The sequence below is a fragment of the Lonchura striata genome, chromosome 8 (genome assembly GCF_050655825.1).
Source record: "Lonchura striata isolate lonStrDom1 chromosome 8, ASM5065582v1, whole genome shotgun sequence".
Classification (NCBI taxonomy): Eukaryota; Metazoa; Chordata; class Aves; order Passeriformes; family Estrildidae; genus Lonchura; species Lonchura striata.
Window position 1 is genome coordinate 11,774,448 of NC_140710.1, and position 21,162 is coordinate 11,795,609.

General features: G+C 39.0%; 1 protein-coding gene and 1 long non-coding RNA gene across 2 annotated transcripts in view; both read left to right on the forward strand.

Annotated features, from left to right (window-relative positions):
* The window catches only part of ST6GALNAC5 (ST6 N-acetylgalactosaminide alpha-2,6-sialyltransferase 5), a 70,707-nt gene that overhangs the window by 1,218 nt on the left and 48,327 nt on the right, over positions 1-21,162 (forward strand). The gene's annotated exons all lie outside the window — the stretch shown is intronic.
* Positions 1-21,162, forward strand: part of LOC146766747 (uncharacterized) — a 42,836-nt gene continuing 21,674 nt past the window's right edge. The window contains exon 1 of the long non-coding RNA XR_014956874.1: positions 1-21,162. This exon is cut by the window's right edge and continues 9,985 nt beyond it. This is a non-coding gene — a long non-coding RNA (uncharacterized LOC146766747).

A 21,162-nucleotide genomic window follows, 5' to 3' on the forward strand; every position in this document is an offset into this window, starting at 1 on the left:
GACCCCCTCCCTCCCGGGACCCCGCGCTGCCCCGGCTCCCTCGGGGGGCACCGACCCCGATCCACCGAGCTCTCCCTCCTGCCCCGTGCCACGCTCGGCTCCCCTCGGCGCGGTCGCCGTGCCCTGCCTGCCTCGCTGTCGGGTTGGCTTAAGCAGCCTCCGGGTGCCGTCCCGCCTGGCCCGAGAGCAGGAATTACCGGGGTCAGGAGCCGGGCTCCAGCCCGCGGTTGGGTATTAGTGCAGTGCTGCTTCTCTTCTCCCTTGCACAGTAGAAAGGGGGGAGCTCGGGCGTAGGGTGAAGTGTTTCTAATGTCGTATGCTCTAGGTGCAGTACAAATGTATGTTTATAATGATATTAGTAAGGGTTAAAGAATGAGATTTATTTACTGGAGGGCAAAGTCAATAGGTAGGTGTTTATTCTTAGCTCATTTTGTCATAGGAAAAAAAAAAAGACACTTGCACAAATGACCTTTTCATCCCCCTTCTGGGAAGCAGAAGTTGTCACCCATAGTTTTCATTCTAGAAATCTGGGGCACTTCTTTATTGGTGAACAAAGTGATGTCCCTCCTCTTGTCAGAAGAATTACCAGGCTGTTTTATCAGACTATAGTGCTTGTTTACCAGAGATAGCTTTACCAGACTAAGCTTTGATGGCTCACAGGACAGATGTAGTGACATAAAGTGAGCAAGGTGGCACATCCATGCCAGAGAGATACTCAAGCTTTAGTAGTTTTCGTAGAATGCAGATTCCTCTGTTTTTTGTTTGGTGTTCGGTTTGTTGTGTTCACCTGGAAATTTCAAGGTCTTCCTCTTTCAAAACCCCAGATATTGTTTAGTGCACACACATCTTGCAGTAAAAATTTACTTTATAATATAAGCAAGAGAAATGAGGATTCACAACTTTCTTATGTTTTCACATCCAGACTGACAACCTTCTGAGAGATATGTTGTCAGACAAGTTACTGGGCTCAGTTTAGAGGTACTGTGTGAAGACTAGTGACTTTGATATACAGAGATTTTTATTGTTCCTTCTGGCATAACTTTCTATGCAAGAGTTATCTGTAGGGCTCTTAGCACAGAAAAATAGCACATGATGGTGCCTTGTAGGCTTTATTTGCTTTCTTACATGGTTCTCCTGGAAATTCTCAGATGTAATGTCTATAGAAAAAGCAAGTTTGGCCATGGGCTTCCTACTGTCTGATGTGTGTACTCTTGTAATTCTTTTGTTCTTCTTGAACATGAACTGTAGTGATAGGTGTAGGTAGATGTGCACATGGTTTTTATATCCAGCAGTAATTGAAAAGTCATCTGTGGGCTTTTTGGGATGCATGTGTGAGTAGTCTTCTGATTCTGATAAAAGCTCACACTGGTTTCTCCAGACTCACAAACACCCCTCATTAACAGACCATACTTAAAATCACTTTTCTATTATTTTCCAGGGTTTTTTTATTTTCAGTTTTCCTTGTGTTTTGGCAAAAGATGATCCTTTGGTTTTTTAATTTATTGTAATATGACCCAAACCCCACATATGCTCTGTTTTTGAATTTCATTTCACACAGCTCCTGAAGGTTTAATAACTTTTCCACCTAACTTCTGTGGGTCAGAAAGAATATTGTGCTACCCCTGCTGTGTTCCCTGCTTGCTTTGTCTGGATTTAATGCCCACAAGATCATGCAGAGCTGTGCCACTGTGGTATACAGGACACTGCACTACCATAAGGAGACTGGGGAGAAAGGGGCTTTGTTTCTTAATAATGTATTTATTTTTGTAATTTAATTTGGTAGCCCATTTTTCACAGGTTTACAATCCCAGAATACATAGGTTTCACCCATAATAAAAAATGAAGAATGCAAAAAATCATAGAAATTCCTGGTTTGGAAAAAGAAGGATGCAGGATTGGTGATGGTGAGAGAATAGGGAGAGAGCAAGAACTGAGGAATGGTGAGACATTCAGAGAATATGTGGTTTGGGTGGGACATTGGAAACTGCAGAGAAGACGGCTTGAATAGCAAGTGAAATGGAGGAATTGGGGAAGTTTTAAGGAATGCGAAGAGACCTGCATGAAGAGAGCAAGTTAAAATTCTGTAGCTGTGAAAAGGACATGATATTTTAAGAGATGGGGAACTCTGGAAGGAGATGAGAAGTACCTGTTGTTTGAGGACAACAGGCTTGCAAAGGTGAGGCAGGAATGACTTCAGCAATGGTACATGTTCTTTTGATAGCACAGAGGTGATGGTGGAATTATTTGTCAGGTTGAATGACCTGAAGCTGAATGACCATTATACAAAAATCATCCTTGGTATGTGTTCATGCATGAATGACAGGTAGCAGTAGACTAAATCTCTGCATCATTCTTGTGCTTGTTTCTGGATCCCATAATTTGCTTTAACAGGAAAATCTCCTTTCATGTTCATGGTGTTGTACCCATTCTGTGCATTTAATGAGAATGAGTATGCACATATATGTAGAAGCTGTATGGCAGGTACTGAAGTTAGTAATCCATAATCACAATGTGAGTATTGACATGAGCTGTGTAAGTATGTGGTAGGAAAGATGTTTCTCTTCAGGAATAAAATTTAACAATTGTCCTCATTGTGAAATATCATGTATTACAAATGTCTGTCACTACTAGCAGTACAGCTCATTTAGTAGTGCCAGATGATCATGTATGGAGACAATTTGCCAGAAAATCTGGGCACTTAGTACTAAGTAACAATGATTTTGAAATATAGCCTGCAATATTATAATTACCAATTATTTTTCTCCTTTTATTTTATGTTCAGTAAGAATTGTAGTTCTTCACCATACTGTCAAGATAAACAGACAGTCTCTGAGAATACAGTAGAATATGTCTTTTTTTATTTTACTAGGTTGAAGAGATTTTTTGCAGGAGTTTCTAGTCTTTGCCTTCATAGTTTCTGCAAGTCCATTTTTCCATGAGTCAAACATCAGAGATCAGAACCTCTGTACTTAGCTTTAGTAGCCTTTCACAGTTTAGCACTGCATACTTAATTTTTGTTGAGCTGAATTCTTGGAACAAAAAGCCCAGAAATGCTGTGGATTCAGAGATGCAAGTGGATTCTTGTCATTTCACCTCTGCATGTCCTGGAGTAACATCAGTTAACAGACATTGTTGATGGATGTTTGAAATTAATAAATGGTATATCTTTTTGTTCCCAAGAGCCGGATGTTGTGTCCTAAAAAAATCTCACATTTTGAACAGAAAATATGGTTTGCTGATAGTTGTTATTGGGAGATCAAGGGCTGAAACAAAGGGAAGGATGTGGTGGGTTCTACTTTGAGGAGCTATGGTTCCTACTGAGGCACTTTGAGTGTAGCACTGCTTAGGTACTGCATCTGCTCTGCAGATAGAAAGGACAAGAGTCCTACACTGTCAAAGTGACATCTTTCATGAATTCTGTGGGTGTTATCCTGAAATTAAAGAGGTTTCATCACTGGCATTGAGGGAAGCAGAATTATGCTCTTCTGTGGCAGGCATGGGGATAAGCCTTTCTATTGATTTATCATAGTGCTAGCAAGAAATTACAATGCTAATATTTTTAAAGCGATTACTGCATACAAATAAGAGAATGTTAATGAAAGTGGGAAACCTAGCACTATTCTAGAACTTGCAAGAAATAAATATTTAACCATTATATTACAATTCTGAAATGAATCTGAGAACATGTCTCTGGATAGTTAAAAGGCTTTTTACCCAGTATTGACTCAACAGTTGGTGCTGCAAATAAAATACGAGTTTGTCACGTATGTAATTGAATAATATTTCAAGCCATCAAGGATTTTGTTTCTTAGAAAATAAAAAAGAATTAAAATCAATCCTGCAGTCAAAATGTATGATTTATTTTAAACACTTTCAAATACCTTAAGAGCGAATTGAGATCAACTTGATAATTTAAGTGATCACAATGATTTCTTAATTTATGATAATGTGAATTATCATATGCAAAGAAATCTTGATGATCCCTCTAAACTAATGCAGATCAGAGAATAGTGTAGTTAATGAAGTGTTTGAGGAAGAGTCATTCTGCAAATAGTGCTGCTGTAGCTCCTTAGTGCTGCTATAGCTCTTTAATCTCTGAGTTGCAAAAAGTTGCTCTTGGGTGAAACTAGTTTTTTTGGGATCGTAAACTTTGTGCACTTAAAATCAGGTCGGAATCTTGCCATGTTTTATATTATTTTTAGTAATTATTAAGTCAAATTAGTTTGGAATTTTAATTTTTACCTCACTAAACCATTGTCAGTTTGGGGCTGGATAGTTGTGGGGGGCTTCACTAAACCAGCCTTCATAACAAAACATAGAGATGAGAAGGAGTCAAATTGTTTTGAAGGTTTTAGGTTTTTTTAAATTAATTTACCACAGAACCATAATGTATTTTACAGCAAAACAGCTTGTCTTGCCTGAGGTGGGTTCAAGCCCAGAGTTAAGTAAACCACATAGCATGATTTCATTACACTTTCCTATTTGCCCCTGAAATTCTCACCTGCAGAGGAAGGAACACAAACTTTATTATACAATTAAGGATTTGATGGAGCTTTTATTATGTGAGAGATCCACAAGGGGGAGACTTTATTCTAGAATAACCGTGTTGGGGACACTTCCCTGTGTCAGAGACCTAGGCAAGGTGGGAGGCCAAAACACCTTTTGCTCAGTGCTCTCTTGGCTTCCTGGCTTTTTGTATTTTTAGGTACCATATCTACCACTGATAAGCTGTAGATTTATGTAAATCCTTATGAAGTTGGCATCTTAAAAAAAGCCAACAAAAAAAACAAACCCTGATAGTGGGGGAATGTCACTGAATATTCACACACAGGGATCAGAGACAATTATTTTTCCAGATTTACACAACTTTTAAATAATGACTGTCCTGTGCTTTACAATTTCTTACTTTTGAGCTACTGCAGTAGTGTGCTTTTTCAGGCTTACATTCATGTTGGTGATCCTAGTCTAAAATTTTTAGTAGTTTCTGGGTGCACTAGCTGCTCACGCAGGGCCATGCAGAGCCCACAGCAATGGCAGCAAATTATGGTACATTTTCCTATTTTCCAGGTTGCTTGGCATCTCTGCAAGGAGCCAGTAGTTCTAGCATGGCGCTGCTTCTACTTAGAATATCTTAAAATATTTTCAAATATTTACATGTAGGTATCAGGTGCTGTGCAGTTTATACATTTATTTTATGAAAAAGACTGTTATGTAGTTGGACACATCTTTTGTAGAATTCTGACTTCAGTGTGTGCTTGAGAGAGAAATATTAGCTAGCATAATAAGCAAGTCATATTTTACAGTTAACACTATTGCCTAATTCTTTCTAAAACAAATGCTGTTAAAGATGAAATCTAAATAGCAGGGATGGTGAGTCCAGGCAGAAGTCAGCATCTGTTGCTTAAAAAATAATCTCAAAAGAACACAGGTACTATTCAATATTGAAATAGCCTTGAAAACCTAAAGATGCTTTGTATGCATCCAGTGCATGATGTTGTAAATGTTCATTAATGTAGCATGATGGATAAAAACCTATCCAACCACAAACTAGCCAAGTTCTGATCATTTCCTGGTGATTGGGAAGATAAAGGAGAGACAGTCATGGTTGTAATGCTGAAAACAAGAGAAGGTTTTGGAGTTTATACCAGGTAAAGATCTTGCCCTATGTAATTTGTGACATTATGTGATAGAGTCTTATTCTTTCATAGAAACTGAAGCAAAAAAAAATATTTCAGAGACTGTTTCACAATATATTGATTATTTATTTCAGTAAAAACATAAATAGTAGGTAGTCAAGTTGACAGTTGATGCAGAATTGTGTTTTAATTTTCTCACATTTTAAAAAAGTTGCATCTCACTGCAATACGTTATACCATATATTGGTCATAATAGGTTATCTTATTTTTGCAACTGACCAAGAGAGTGTTTGTTGGGTGGGGTTTTTTGTTCTTGTTTATAGAAAAAAAAAACTACAGAAGCATGAAGATATTAATTTTTGCACTACTTTTTTTTTTTTGACTGATTCTGGATTATATGCATTTTTCTCAAATTATCCTGATTTGTGAAAAGTGAAGAATGAGTAAATATGCTCTTTTTGGCTTTATGAATATATACACATAATATTTTAATATGTCATGCTGTCTGTTTCCCTCATCTCCTTACCTGTCTTCTTTGTGAACATACAAAATTCTTAATTCAGTGGATTTGCAAAATACTTTCAGGCAGGGAATTGGTGATACTTTGCTGATGAAATTTGTTCAGCTTTCATGCAAAACCCTGTAATTTTTTTTCTCTTCACTTTTAGCATTAATTTCAATGACCACAATTCTATTTTTAGTATGTGTTGAAGTATGTTATATTTGATAACCATTTAAAGTTGCTACATTGTGCACTTCTTTTTCACATGATCTTTCACTGTGAGCATTCTGGGCTATTTTCATCTTCCTGTGAAGACAAAGCGTTCTTTTGAAGGTTCTTAATCCTTGGTGGAAGCAAGTCTGAACTAAATGAGATTTTCAATGACAGGAGATGTAATTTTTGCTCGCAGCTGATGGATATCTCTCAATAGAGTTCCTTAAATTCTCCCTTTCTGCTTGTCCTGGGGCATAAGTGGATATTGAGTGTCATCCTAACTATGTGATATCCTCAAAGCAGTAGATTGCAGGTAGTTTCCTTTTCCCAGTGACCTTCCTTATGACTAACCTGTATTGCTCAGTAATGCTCTGTGTGCTTGATGCTGAGGTGGCACTGATACGAAGGACTCAGTGCATTAATTGAACTTCTAATTAGGGCAATTATGATCAAATCAGCAGTCGTTTGGTGCTGATATAAGCAGATGTGACAGCACAAAAGCTACTTTGAAGGTGAGGTGAAGCATCAAGGTATTTAACCTCACTCTGTTTCACCGCATCCCTACACAATCTCCATTAGTCATCACTCTTTCCCTAAGAGTTAAAATCTGAAGTGCTAAGACCAGGTTACTAAAGTTTGCTGTCAGCTGGAAAAGCAATTATTTTCAGTTCAAAAACTGCTGTTCGTTGTTCTCTATTGTCAATCTGAAAATAGCCAAATGCAGTTAAAAATAGGAGTCATAGAGCAGAGAGGGAACTAGTCAAGGCTGAAACTTCTGCCATGAGAGTGTCTCTTTGCAGCAGAAGTGCAAAATACAGATGGGGAAGTGGAGCTCTGAGGTGTCCCTTGATAGTCCATATGAAAGACAGAGCTGGGCACTGAGGAGCACGTGTACATTGCTGTAGGGAATCCAGCACATCTGAACTGGGGTTGGGCATATCTGGTAACACTTTGTGTCTGGGCTGTGTTCAGAGTGATGCAGGAAGAAGAGAGCACAGTGTGTTTATTACATGCAATCGTGAATACTGAATCCTTACTGAAACCTTGTGAGAGAACTTCAGAATTGGGTTATTTTAAAACACAGAGGGGAAAACTGATACATTTAATAGGTTAATATTTTTTCACAATGACAGTGTAGTACAAAGTGTTTGTTGTCCAAGATAAGGGAACAGTAATGGGTTTATATGGTATACAGACAGCATAGATCATGTTTTCTTAATTCAGATTTAATAATATGGACTGTTGCAAGTAACACAGAGCAAGAATATATAAATGTGTGTCTTGTTGAATACAACATGTTAGGAATTCATTGCAGCTGTAAAAAATTTCCATTACCAAATGGATGGCTTAGTTAGAAATAACCTGAAGAGGAAAATGTTTCTCAGTAAACATTCAGTATATTTAGAATATGCATTTTTGTTTAGCAAATAATATATTTTGAATTTAGTGTGTTATTAGCATCCTCAGGTATTGGCATGATGTTAATATTGGAGAAGAAAAATACTCTGTAAATTTTGTACTGTTAAAATATATCTTGCCCACAGCTATAACAGGTCATAAAAGTAGATATAATAACAGCAGAGCATCAGTCTAAGAGCTAGTTCTAAAGAAAAGAAAAATTCTACAGTGCAAATTTGTGCAAATATACATCTGTACCAAGCCTTGTGCACAGGAAAGTTAAAGGAATTCTTGTTATGTTTAAGAAATGTCTGTCTGAGAAACGGGGTTCTAGAGACCGCATTCATCACCGTGTTATGGGCTGCTCACCAGCTTGCCTGCATGAAGTTAAAACCTTTTCTCCCAGTTTGAGATACCAGACTGTGTTTTGCAGGGAGTGACATGAATTACAGCCAGGCTCATTCTTTTCTGAACTTTCTTGCCTGCATTACTGTTCTCTGTGGATAGACACTTTTGTTCCTTTTCAATGAACTTCATGCTTGTAGCTTGTACAAAACAGCACCTAAGGAAGCACATAACTACAGAATCCTAGAACCCTACTGTGGTTTGTCTTGGAAGGGATCTTAAAGATTATTTTAACTCCTCACCCCGCAATGGGCAGGGACACTTCCCACTAGACCAGGTTGTTCCAAGCCTTGTAGCACCTGGCCTTGAACACTTCCAGGGATGGGGCAGCCACAGCTTCTCTGGGCAGCCTGTGCCATGTCCTCACCATGTTCAGAGTGAAAAATTTTCTTCTAGTATCCAGTCAACACCTATTGTCTTTCAGTTCAAAGCCATTCCCTCTTGTCATAGGATACGTTTTCTGCTTCAGCTCTCCTGTATTCCATGTGTAGTACACCCTAAATTTAATAAAGTGAGGGGTGTAATAATTTAAGAGTATATTTTAAAGAACCACAGTTGACACAGCAGCCAGGAAGGTAGCATGTGGCTGTGGGCTGATGAAATGCTGCAGAGATTCCAAGGCTGGCAGAAGCTGGGTCAGTAAGTCTGCCTGGTGTAGTTGGAGACAGCCTTGTTAGCTTGAGACCAGAATAGTCACGCTGTATCTGAGCAAGTAAATCCTGGTCTGTGGAAGCTTCATTTCTCCTGGAGCTGGGCTGGCTCTGCACTGTGCTTTCTGTAGCATTTGGAAGTCAAGGTAGGTGGAAGCTACATGGAGTGCCTGGAGAATTGTGGTAAAGACAAACCAACAGCACATCTGGGCAATTCTCATGTGCAGTGCCAAGGACTGAAATGGCATTTGGTATTGTAGCTGTCCTTTAACTTTAGCCATACAAATTATGTACACCTTGTATTTGAAGAGACTGAGCCATTGGCCGCAGCAAAGACGTGTTTAGAAAATGTAGTTTCTGAGACTTGTCCATGGTCCTTATGAGAAAGCTTTTGGCCAAATACATGAAGCAGCCCTTTCCCAGGTTTATCCCCAGTCTTAGTGCAGAGCTCAGAGGCTCACAGGTACTATGTGTTGTTGTACAACCTGTGCTATCCCTTCCCTACTTTCCTCCAGCTTTCAGTGTGGCATCTTTGGGTCAGTCCTTGTGACACTTGGCCTCATTTTATCAATGGAGATTAAAATAATGTCATATGTGCTCTTAAATTTGATTGCTCTCTGTTTTAGTCCTAATGCTACTGTGAAAGGGTTAGTTTTACGCATCTCAGCGTATTGGTTTACTCTAAAATAGAACCATAAGACCTCAAAATATAGCCAGTGTTCTGAATGCAGCTGCTGAAGCAATGCAGAGTTAGCACTGCCTGTCCTTGCTCAGCTCATCTGCCTGAGTCTGGATAATTGCAGGTGAACTCCTGTTAAAAAAAAGAAAAAAAGAAACCACTTCATGTTTTATTTAGGCAATTTCTTTCTTAGAGTTTATATTCCATAAAATGGTCATTGTTGATATTACTGATAACTATCTCAAACACATTTTACAAAAAATTGCCTATAACGAAGTCACTGCTATTTCCATTTTTTCACCTATTTATGTATTCTCTTTGTACCACCACTCCAGATTTCTTTGTTTTTAATAGTAATTCATGAGCCTTTAGAAGAATGAGACACTTTGTTATAATATTGCTCACGTTATCCATGAGAACTTCCTCGGCCATGAATGGGACTGTACATAATACCCAGCCTTTCAGTGAGGGTTTTCCCAGTGCCAGCTGACATGATGTCTAAGCATATGTCAGGATGGGATTTTGCCAGCAGACAGGAGCACACTCTGCCCTCCCTTTGAGCTGGCTGGAGATGCACAGGCTCTGCTCTGGCAGCAGAGCCACTGCAGTGTGCCTGTTGCTAAGCCAGAACTAATAAGCTTGACTGAAAGGCAGGGTTTATTGTCCTGGGCTCAGCACACGTGGTGTGGCTGTGGAGCTTTCACATGGAGCTTCTGTGAGTGCTGCACTCGAGTCCTGGGCAGCGCTGCTCTGTTGTTGGCTGTGTGCAGCATGGTCAATATTTGCCTGCATCTCCCAGAAAAAAACTGCTGGTCCATGTCCTAATGACTTCCTAACTCTGCTTCAGAGGAGCATTTTCAGCCTCTGCCAGCAATTTTTTGCCTTATATGACTGGAGAATATAACTCAAGAGCACTTTCATCACTTAAATTTTGGTCATTAGTTTGCCACATGTTTAGTACACTTAACAAAGAAAAGACTGTTTTTCATTGTTTCTTTCTTGTACTGCAGCCTAATATGATAGATGATGTTGTGGATCAGGTTTTCAAAGTTTGAAATTAGACACTAAATTTGGTTTCACAGAGCATGATTTAGTCATCTGAGTCTACTATTTACAACAAAATCTGCTGTTTTCACTGGGCAGATACTTGCTTAAGAAAAGATTTTAATTTCTTTGCTTTACAAAATCATATTTGAGCATGAAGCTATGTGGTTTTTTGATTGTAACATGGCTATTTCTGTATGCACAGGTTATTTATTCTGTTTGTGTTTTCATTTGTCTTTTCTGATATTCTTACCATGTATATATTGCTTTGGAAATATTGACACTGTATTTTAATTTTGGTCAGTGAAGAATTGCTGCTGATAGGATATTTAGTAATGTCTTCACTAACAAGAGACTGGTTTGCCTTTGAGCCGTAATGTTACTCTTTCCATGTGTAATTATCATATTAATGGATTTAATTTTGATTTAATTTTTATGAATAGCCAAAAGCTCTGGTTTTCACAAGTAGAATCAAAACCAGAACTGTATTTTCCACTTCTGCTCTATCTGCTTTATGTCTCAGTAGCAGTGCAAAGAAGCAATGAACCTAGTTACAGATATGCTGAATATTCTTCCTCAGGGGTAGTGTTGATGTGTCCCTGATGGTTTAAGGGCATAATTGAGGTACTTTGTGCAGCTGGTACATGTGGAGAAGGGATATCAGGGCCAGGAGGGTATCTTAGGTATTAATGTGTCTGATTTCTTCCAGCACAGTGAACCCTTTTGATCTATAGCAGTTTATGTAATACAAAACAGCTTTCAGGGTATCTTTAATTATGCCTGTGGACATTTTGGGATGGAAAGTGAAATGAGGCTTTAGAATCACCTTTCAGTCCCAGCTGTGCTGATTTGAAACTGGCACAGCTTGTTTACCCACCTGTAAGTGTAGGGATCATGTTCCTGCTCTCATGAGAGATGCTGGGTGCAGCATCCTGGGCCTCAGTAGAAGGTGTGGGTGGCTCTCAGCCTTTCTCTCAGTGCTGTCAGAGCTGCCAGCAGGGAAGAGCAATGCATCCCGTGTACAGACATCCAAATAAACTGACAGCATGTATCTTCTGATCAAATTGAGATTTGAGACACCTCACAGGACCTGCAGACCTGTCTGTGAGGTTTCATATTGCTCAGCAGCACAGTGAGGCAGCTGCACTAGGAGCACCTGGAGGTGCAGTGTATTCTAAACAGAGACTGAGCCACTGTGCTTCTATCAGACAGACACATATAGAATAAATTGATTAATGATATGATGCATCAACTTCATTAATATTTCTCTGAAATGGTATTTTTTAATTATGCCAATTTCTAGGTATATTTTCCAGCATATTATAAAGATGGCATAGCATATTTATAGTGCATAATGTGAAAAAATCGTTTTAACATGAAAATTAATGTCTTAACAATTGAACTTTCAGGTATATTGGTTAATTTTCACAGTCTGTAGCAAATAAAAAAAGAAGATTAATTCTTTTTTAAGGTGCAAGAGGTGATCTCATCCATGTCATTCTCGGTCCAGGGACCTAACAGTTATTTAAGTTCTTAGAACTTCTTAAAATTGAGTGCATTGTTCCCAGCAAGTGGATGAAAACCTTGTGACCGAGGTCAGAGGTAAAACCAGCTATATCAGAGCAGTGTGTGAGCCAGTTTAGTTGAAATTGAGTCCCTCATGATTGTGAATGATGAGGTTGCATCTGCTTGTCTCTTTTTTTTAATGCTTTTTTGTATACCAGTCATTGCAAAGCACTGAGACTGAAATTCAAAATGGAAGTAATCTCTAAAAAATAGTTACCCTTGGAGAACAAATAGATCTGTCAAATTATTTTTTGCTTCATATCCAATACTTGACATCAGTAAAACTACTGAAAATTACATTACACTGTGTTTATTAAAGTTGTGCTCCTATGCAGTAATACACATAAGACATCTTATACTGCCTTAAGGATTAAGTTAAGCTCCTTTGTCAAGCCTGTTGGTATGGCAGGACTGTTAATCTTTAACTGTCAGACTGGTTAGATCTTTCTTTAGGCTGAGGCCATGGCTAAGTGCAAAGCAATTAAAACAAATCAACTCCCTAGTATTTATGCTTTCATGTTTTTGCACAGAGCAATCAATAAAATGGGAAACTGGTTTAGACATACATATTTCTATAAGAAGAATGTATTTCAAGTTTTTATTTAGCAGCATCATATTTGCTTTATTTTTATGATTGTGAAATAGGAAGAGAAAGTTGGCAGTGTTCAAAATATTAAATTCATGAAAGTAAGATATGCACAGGGTGACAGCTCATTGAAAGGAGGACAGAGGATAATTTTGTGAACCTACATTTCCTAGTTAAAAATCCAGAATTACAACAGTATGTCCACGCTCTATTGTTACATCAGTAATTATTCTTACATTTTCCTTACAAATTACAACATTAAGTCACAAAAGAAGAAAAGTGCTATAATGGCAGCATATTTAGACATGACAACACTTGGAACAAGACTGTGTGAAAAAGAAGGTGAAGCTGGGAGGCAAAGTTAAATTCATTGTGAAAATTTGGCAGTAACATTTCGGCCCTAAAAGGGTGCAAAACTGGTTGTAAGGAGCCATAATATTGTGCTATAGGCATCAAAGATTTGTGTTGCACTGTGAATGTCTATACCACTTAATTAATAGTGTTCTTGCTGAAATTTGTGAAGAGGATTTTTAAAATAATTATATGATAATAGCCAACCATTGCAATTTGTGCAAATATTCATCAAAGAAGTGATACAGATTGTATGTTGAAGTTGTAGGTAAAATAAATATACTGCAAAGAAGCTTTTGAGTGTGTTAGGTGCCTAAATTTTACTTTTCTGATCAGGTTGTATTTTTTTTAGTAATAGGAAAAGAAGCATCCAACAAATAAAATTTTTTTACATATTCCTTCAAGTATAGTTTGAAGTGGCTGGCTTTGCATTTTATAGACATATAACCTTCCCATTTTTCTGAAACAAGAGATTCTTTCCCTCAGATCATTAGATAATAATGCTTTCTGCTTATGTATCACCTTGCTTCTGACGATCTCCAAGTGCCATTAGTAGCATTACACGGAGACTCCTGCCATGAAGTACAGGAGTATTAATTCCTTAGGACATAGGAGGATAGTGGAACAAAGAAGTTCAAACCATAGTTTTGATCTTGGGTGTCCAAAGAGGAGTTTAATGAATGAGTTTGGGAAGCTCTGGAGTGTTGAAAACTGAAGGGACTCAGCCTTGGGACAGGCACACAAGCAATCACTTTGAGAGACCTGACTTTCATGCATGGCTTGGAGGTTAAATTTCAGACCTCATTCCAGGTAGCACTGAAGTTGTATACAGTGGATTGGGAGAGTGCTGCACCTGAAGTGGATTTGAGATATCTGCTCTGCAGTGCAGAGCCACCCATCAGAAAAACACTAAAGTGTGCTTTCAGTCCAGTCCTGCTGCTTTTACAGGGCCATGGTGAGGGATGGCTCAGCCCCAGTAACAGGTAACCAAAGAGAACACAAATGGTGGGTTTCAGTTGCAAATCTTGGAAATGGTGTGTAGAGATTTCAGTTCCTTCTCCTGTTAAAGCACATCTTTTGAGTTGGAACTCACAACTCTTTGGAGATTTCCAAAGAACTTCCTGATGTGTTTTATGGAGCTGTGACTCCTGCATTTTCATCATAGGCAGTGTTGGATATCCTGCGAGGTTGCCAGATTTACCTGTCAGACACACAGAAAGAACAGTTCTTAAATGCAGATTTGGGTGGTGGCTGAACGAGGCTTTTGTAGACCACACTTGAGGTTCTGGTTTTCAGGTTCAGTCAAGGTGTCATGGGCTGTGTCTGACGCACTGAGATCTCATTCTAAATTAGTACTCAGGCACCTAAAGTAATGCCTTGATTTTTAGAGCATATTGAGCCACATACCCTTGGTATTACCCTTTGCAGCAACTCTGGTGGCTTAGGGCAGGTTAACTTTTGAGGCAAAGGAATTGATGTGCACAGCTGGGCTGCACATCACAGTGTTTTGGGCTCTAATAAACTTCAATGGGGCATGCACACACAGGCACTGAACAGCATTAAATAGGTACCCTCAGGTCCTTAGGGAAACAGTCTATTCGTCATACTGGCAAAAACTACTTATTTTACATAAATTTATTATGCCTTGAAATATTTGGTGTGCATTTTATACAGTACTGTATCATGTATTTGGTATTTATTATATGACGTTTTAGTCAAAAAATATATTATGTTTAAAAATAAAATATGTGAATTTCATTGATGGGGAAAAGAATCATGATAACACATTTCAGACTTCTTTTTGCATATTCAAATAGTCCCATCTTATTTTGGTTTAAAGCAAAAACAAAATCTTTTCTTGACTCCAGAAGATGGCAGACAAATAGGATGATTTAAAAGATATTTGAACGTAAATGTAGCCAGTAACTGACTGATAGTTTTGGAGTATGAAATCTGTCACACAGTCCTGTGAAGCAAGAGTAGTTTGGGAAGAGGGGGAAAGAATCCTGCCATATACTTATTAAGACCATCTTTAAGCATAAAGGTAGAAATAGTGTTTAGGCTGCTAGCTGAGTTCTTAACCTCTCCAGGAATGCTGATCTAGAGTTTCCTTGGACACTGAGTTGTGGCAGAATCACTTGGGTTGTGGCTGTGTCTGATCTAGTAAATTAAAACAGTGGGTCTCTTTAAATTCTGTAGACTTTAAGGGCATCCACTGTATGCTTGGTCTTCAGATAGTCCTCAGTTTTCTTTACCTAAAATTTGCAAAGTCCAAAGAACAAGTATGGAAATCATAAATACAAGAGTGCAGATACAAAAGGTTTAGATTATTTTATGTATAGCCATAGTGAGATATGAGCAACTGGGTACAGAAATACAGGATTTATGAAGTATGACCTTTGAAAAAAATTGAGGTCTTCTTTCAGGTTTAACATTATGCAGCTAAATATTAAATGACCTCAGTTTTCTTTGCTTTCTATGGATTAGGAATAAATATTTTCCCTTCCAAAGGGTAAAAATAAAGACAGTTCTGTTCTTCTTATTTAAACTAAGAAGGTTTGAGAAGAGAACTGCAAGTAGTGAATCATGTTATCAAGGATAACAAAACTGCAATAAAAGCTGCTGTGCACCCTTTTCAGAGTGAGGGTGTTCAAACCAGGCCATTCTGATTAGACACCAAGATACACATATTCCACAGTGCTGTAGGTTAAGGTGGATACATGACTCACAAATGGTGAACCCCAGCAAATCATCCATCAAGTGATATTGAGACTCTGTCAGGAAAAGCAGACTCAAATAACTTTTTTTTTCTTTATTATAATCCATCACTTCTTGTTGTGTATATCCTAAAACTTATTTTGACAGACATTCTTGTAACTTTTTCCCCCTTTGTTTTTCTTGGGAGAGCAAAAGCATAACCCTGGGTAACTGGGGCCAAACATGCTCTTTGCAGAGGTGTCAAGGGACACACAAGGTCAGGAAATGCTACGAATGAAATACCATCATTCAAAGAACCCAGCCTTACTTCTGCTAAAACTCTGTGGAATTCTTCCCTGGAAATCAGTGGAAGCAGGATTAGCGCCCAGGTCTGCAGCCCAATCAATTGTTATTAGCAGAGGCTGCCAGTGCTGCGGGTACAGACTGCAGGATGCTGAGCACCAGCTTCTGATCACCTCTCCCATGTTGGTACATAGATATTTTCTGACTCTGCTGTGAACTGTTGCAGTTGGTAGATCAATAAAATTTGAAGACAGGAAGGGCAAGGGTCAGACCAACTCAGTCAGGTTCATACAGGTTAGGAAAAGGAGTGTGAGGCTGCAGTCTTAAGGTGGCTGACAGAGCTGAGTTGTTTATTCTGGAGTAAAGGAGGCTCAGTGGACATTACTGCTTCTGAAAGGAGGTTGTAGACAGTTGGACAGTTGGTTGTAGAACAGTTGGACTCTTCCAGGTAATAAGTTTCTTTGCTGAAAGGGTGGTCAAGCATTAGAACAAACTGCCTGGGGAAGTGGTGGAGTCACCATCCCTGGAAGTGTTCAAAACACACGTGAATTCAGTGTTGAGGGTGACAGTGCTGGGTTAATGGCTGGACCCTTATTGGTCTTTTCCACCTTAATTCTGTGGTTCTGTGATGAGGGACACTGAATCTTTGTCTTTTCCTGCTCTAAACTAGCACTGAGCTCAAGTCCCAGCAGTTCCCTGTACGGCCAGGACTTCATGCATAAACCACTGAGCTTTATTCTTGATCTATTTATGTGAACCTGTGCTGTCTTTCAGTTAACAGAACTTTGTAATCAGTGAGCTAAGAGGGATAAAGTAACATCTTTTGCTGCTGGTTAGATGTTAATGTGAGTCCTGAATGCCTTTTAAATATGTTGTTCTAAATCTGAGGAAATGGAGAAAAGCTCTTGTATGTATTAAAAAGCCTGGGAAAACAAACAAAATAATATTTGGCTGATGAGATTGAAGGATGTGTCACATGACAAACTGGAGCTGTGGGTACAGAAACTGTTTATTAGTACAAAACTACAGTGCTTTTGTACACTTTTGTATGCTTTTTTGGGGGAGATTTACTATTTTAAATATAAATCCTATTTGTAAATATTACTACATTGTAAATGACTTTGGGTTTTGTCCTGTAGCTGAGACTGAAAGAGAAATTAAAATAGCGAAGTATTTCTGGGACTAGACTGTTACTCTTGTTCCTTATTGAGAGTAGAGCAGCTCCATGCCATCTCTATCGGAAATCAGGTGACCCCTGAATGGGAAGAAATGACAATGTCTGACTCCAGATCAGAAGGCTGAAGGATCTGCTTTATTAAAACTATATTACAATTAATATACTATTTAAAGAGATACTGTCCTATTCTACATACTTACTTCTTACCTATCTAAACCTAACAAGACCCGTGACCCTCTGCTGAAAGTCCAAGACCCAGCTGGATCCGATTGGTCATTGAACCCAAAAAATCTTCACCAGAATCCAATCCAGCAATCACGTCCAGTAAAACATCTCCATACCTCACTGCACATGGGGAAAACAAAGGAGCAGAGATAAAGATTGTTTTCTCTTCTTCTCTCTGTGCTTCTTCTGAGAGACAGAATTATGTCTCTCTGTCCAGAGAATGTGAATATCACACATCTCTAAATTTGTTCTCTCTTTTTGGTAATATCACTTGCAATGGTGAACAAAGTGGTTCAATTCTGTGCTGTTTCCTGCTGTCTATATTAATGGCTCAGGGAGAGGTTAGTTTGAAGCCATTTTTTGACACTTCACAGTATCTGCCCACTTGAACACTCCTATAGAATATTTTACGAGTATAAAATGCACTTAGTGTAAAATAAAACTGGGCTAACTAGTCCTGTTTTGGAATCTTTAGATTGAAACCCCAGCCCTTCAAGAGAATCTCTGTGTCTGGATGAGCCTTAGGTTTCAGAGTGGATGCTGCAAGCCAAGACGATTCAGGCTGTGCATCATGAGATGTTGCAGCCTTTCCATACTAGAGCATGTGGTTGATAACTTTGTCACAGGCATTAGCAGCATGTTCTAGATGAGAGTGAGAATTCCATGTCTCTTTACCTTTGTTCAAACTCCCGCTTCTAAAAACTCAACTCTCCCTCTTACAGAGGCTGTGCAGAAATGGTGAAGATACAAAACAAATGCTACCAGCACCATCATCTGACCACAAATTCAAGAGCCTCAGGAGGGCATTTTTCTGTGCTAAGCATTTTTCTGAACACTGTGGACATTCTTCTAGGACACCTCCCATGAAATAGTGTTTACCTAGTGTTTTGTTTTGAAAGCATTTAAGATAGGCAAATTATAATTTGGCTTTAGTGCATGATATTTGTCAGTTGATTTGCTTTCTTAATACTGAAATGAAAACAATAGGACATTATGTGAGAAATTGTTTATTTAAGGCCATATAAGAAGTGAATTGCTACAAGCAGACCTTGCTGTTGTTCCTGGCAATGGACTAGTTGGTTTTGAAAGCCAACTGGACACAGAGAATATGTTTATTTATGTTAGCCTTACTCCTTTAAGCCTTCTTACTGAGTGGACTCTGATGTGCCAGGTGCTTTCAAACGGGGCAAGGAGACACTCCCATTCTGTTGATTGTTTTACCATGATGTACCTCGCACATGCAGAGCTCTTGCTTGAGTGCTTTGAGCCCTTTGGATAACAAATGGATAAGTGTTATGGCTCTCCTTTTAAAGATGAAATTCCAAGTGGTGATTTCACTATAAGCTGTGGGTTCAGAGTGATCCACAGGAGTGCTTCTTAGACTGAAAGGCAGCTGTTTGCTGGGGCACTCTCTCTTTCCTAGCCAATGGCTGTCCAGGAGGATCCTGGCAGCTGAGCAAGAGGTACAGCCTGGTTAGTTGGCATATGACTTACTTGGTTCATGTCTGTACCCACACTTGCTGGACCTGCTGTATGTCTGCTGTAGTTGTTTGATGAAAGATAACAAATTCTTACTCATTCTAAGGGGCTGACTCACAGCCATTAAATGGGATAGAGACTGAAATTAGATGTTATATTCAGATTGCATGGCAAGGTATTAGTAGGAGGGATGCTCCAGGAGTGGAGCTTCTAGACACTTTCCTTGTGTGCAGCAGATTTAAGAAGAGGGGGGGAAAGCTGTAGAGAGTATGTAGAGAGAAATTGCTGTGCAGACACCAAGGCCAGTGAAGGAGGGGAGGAGGTGCTCCAGTGCCAGAACAGAGACTCCCCTGCAGCCCGTGGTGCCACCCATGGTGAGACAGCTGTGCCCCTGCAGCCTTTGGAGGTCCACAGTGAGCAGAGATCCACCTGCAACTCATGGATGAGCCAGCGCCAGGGCAGGGAGATGTCTGGACATTCCCCATGGGAATCCTGAGCTGGAGAAGGTTCTCCTAGCCCCACACTGGAATGGTTTGTGAAGAGCTACAGCCTTTGGGAAGGACTTGTGTTGGAGAAGTTCTGGGGGACTGTCTCCCATGAGATACCACATGCTGGAGAAGGGGAAGGCCGCCTCTCCCTGAGGAGGAAGGAGCAGCAGAAACTATGTGATGACTGCAGCCCCCATTCCCCATCTTCCTGTGCCACTCGGGAAGAGGAAGTAGAAAAAATCGTGAGTAAAGTTAGCCTGGGAAGCAGGGATGAGTGAGAGTGTTTTAAGATTTAGCTTTATTTCCCATTATCCTGCTCTGATTTGATTGACAGCAAATTAAGCTAATTTCCCCAGTTCAAGTCTTTTTTTGCCCGAGAAGGTAATTGGTGTTCAATCTCTGCCTGTCTTTACTTCAACCCAGGAGCATTTTGTTCGATTTTCTTTGCCCTATCTGGCTGAGGAGGGGAATGATGGAGCAACTTTGGTGTGCACTTGGTTTCCAGCAAGGGTCAACCCACCTCAGATGTTTCCACTATTGAGTTAAACAATTGTCCTACCAAGTTGCATAACTAAACTGTTTAGGACTGGCACCAGGTGAAGCATCCTAATCCTTAGAAAACTATATTCAGGGCATGACAACTTGTATTTTGCACACAGCTGATGTGTACTTTTTGTGGAACGATTCAGTGATGTTAATTTTTATTTTACCTTGTGCAGCATATTTAACTGAGAAAGTACCATGCATTCTTTGATATTTAATCCAGTGACATCTGTGAAATCACTTTTGAAGATAGGAGCAAGGAGATCCAGATTCAATATTTTCTCATAGATAAAGCTTGTGGAATGATTAATCAGTTGTGCCAGTCCAGATTTGTCTTTCAGAATGGTCCATCTTCTTATTTGTAGTGAGAGTGAGTGAGTGGATGGAGTGGGATACAGATAGGATTTGTAATTCACCTGTAGTGGAATTGTGATATATGGTGGATTTGGTTTAACAAAAGGAATGGTTTGTGCTTTGAAGCCCAATGATGACAGTATAAATCAGCTGTTAGTTACATTGTAGCTGTATTTACCTCAAGTTAGTTTTAAGATACCAGTGCTAAAGTGGAACATAGTGTAACATTTGTTGTAAAGTCAGAGAAACTCGCTCCTTGGTCTTCTTTCAGTAAAGATTAAATCCTGTGTTGGAGAACAGTACTTTCAAAAATCCCAACTGTACTTAATATATCATCTCCATGTGATTTTTTCTTTCTTAAAGTTCTTTTACCTGTGTGTTATTTTCTCACCTCAGTGCAGTCTGTTGCTGTGCATTCAAATGAAATACACTGTTAAGATGTATAATACTTGAAAGCCTCTACTCTAAAGTCCAGTGAGACACATTTTCTCTTTTACTAGTAGATAGTGATAACGTAAGTCTCTAATCTCATTAGTTTATAAAAAACACCCCATAGCACTTGTGTGCTTTAAAAAAGCAGGAGGTAGAAGAGACATTATTAAGCTTTTAAGAATTGTAAGGAAAATGTTTCATTTGCAGTAAAAATACACTGATATTAGTTCAGTATTAATGTTTTGGAAGACAAGGGGGAGAGTCTTTGATTCTGAAATTAATATACTCATGTCCTGCATGAAAAAACTTCGTATTTGCATTAGTATGTTTGTGACAGAACTACAGAATGGTGTGTTGGTATATTTTACTATTTATAATTTACTTTTCTGTCAATATTCATTTTCTTGTTTTTCTTATCACCTTGAATGAGAGAA